The 1,818-nt window shown below is 41.1% G+C and overlaps 1 pseudogene; it reads right to left on the bottom strand.

Moving 5' to 3' along the window:
- Positions 1–496: 496 nt before the first annotated feature.
- LOC141501749 (protein C1orf43 homolog pseudogene) lies at positions 497–1,235 on the bottom strand (annotated as a pseudogene).
- Positions 1,236–1,818: the final 583 nt, after the last annotated feature.

The following is a 1,818-nucleotide window of genomic DNA, read 5'->3' as shown; positions in this document are numbered from 1 at the left end:
ATTTCAATAGAGTTTGTTTTAAGTATAACACCCTAGCTCCTATCCACCCTTTTCACACCAGGACTTTAAATAATATGTCCTTGGGCTAGAGTCCCCATCCAAGTAGGTAAGATATGGTTTCCACTTCCAACATAAGTGCCCCCTCTCCTACCCCCACTAACTTATTTAGAATAAATCTGCTTTTGGGAGAGGTCAAAAAATAATTACGATCAATTATAAAATGGGTAAGGAGGAAGTGACACAGACAGAAGAAAAATATGTGGTTTCAACTCCATAAAAATGCTTTTGGAGAGGGAGATTCCGAGGGCCTCATGGAACTTCAAGTTCTACAACAGATAGAGGTATAAGTTAAGGAAGGATTTCCAGGAACACATTTCAAAAAATTCTGAGCATAATAACGATAATACTGCTGTCTCCTGACCTGGAGAAATCCCTGGGTACTAAGACTGGAATCACATAGCAAAACCATATTGACTTTGGCTATCCCCAAATTCAGTCAGAGAGTGCTCTCTAGGGTGTTGTAGTTATCCTTAAAACTCTTCAGCTCTAGGAAGAGCTTATCTCTTTTACTCTTCTGACTGGAGGGCAGATAAGTGACTTGGATAGTTGTTGGGGAGGAAACTTCAGGAGACTGTGTTAAATCCTCAGCTGCTGACTGGTTCTGTGGCTTGGAACTTCCACCTCGATCTTTGACAACTCAAGAAGCAGCCAGTTCACTCAGTGCTTCCTGATAGTATGGATATTCAGTCTGGCCAAAGACACCAGTTCCATATCGAGCTGTTTCATAGCCATCTAGCAAGGTTTCAATGAGAGCTTTGTGGACAACCTTGGAGGGGATACTTGTGTTTCGAAGCTCCAGCAGATAGGAGCGGAAATTCTTGCCCATCAGAGAATGAGGATGCCGGCCTTCTGAATGGAATGGTATCTCAGAGGCAGGAATGGCATCCAATGCTTTCATTCTGTACAAGTAGTTGTAGCAATGTTTATTTCCTGGTGTCTCCAGATGCAAAAGTCTGGCATCATTCTCTTCAAGAAGCTGGGGTTCATACCTTACATCCTGGACCTTGGATAGTCGGATGTCAATCTCTTCCTTCAGATCCTTGGGAGCATTGTGTCCCACAGGGACATGAGGACCTCTTCCAGACTTCATAGCAAAGCGCATGATCTGCCTCTTCACAAAAATGAACAGCAGCACAAACACCAAGCTCCCATAGGCCATCACCAGCACCAGGTTCACCCCAGCCAGCCAGTTACTGCTGGACGCCAGGGTCTCCCTCCAGCTTGGTTAGCTCGGGCTCCTTAGCAGCAACGGCCCTAGGGCTCCAGGACCGGCCCTGGCCGTTTCCTTATGGGGGAAGCCAAAGCCCGGTCCTGTCAGAAAACCTCATGGATGACTTGTGATCTACTTTTTTAGCGAAATTATTGGTAACTGGAAAAGACAGTTTTAATTGAGCAATGCAGTCAGTAGTTAGACTGAAAAGGACTCGAAAATAAGTAAGGGGAGAAGTATTAAGTAGAACAGCTTTTTCAGGTAAATTAATTGTGAAAGAGAAAGATAATGAACAGCTTGAAAGTACAATAGGATCTATTGAACAGTTTTTAAGACATGGACTTGTTTTAAGACAATAGTTAATGAACTAACAGAAAGAGAGGATTTGAAAATTAGAGTGAAGGAATTACTGAAAGGGGAAGTCTGATGGAGAAGATGAAAAGATTATTTATTTATATATATATACATATATATATATACATATATATATATATATATATGTATATATATATATATATATATATATATATATATATATATATACTCAC

The sequence above is a fragment of the Macrotis lagotis genome, chromosome X (genome assembly GCF_037893015.1).
Source record: "Macrotis lagotis isolate mMagLag1 chromosome X, bilby.v1.9.chrom.fasta, whole genome shotgun sequence".
Taxonomy (NCBI): Eukaryota; Metazoa; Chordata; class Mammalia; order Peramelemorphia; family Peramelidae; genus Macrotis; species Macrotis lagotis.
Note: the sequence above shows the minus strand (reverse complement) of the source record. Positions and strands in the feature narration are given on the sequence as shown.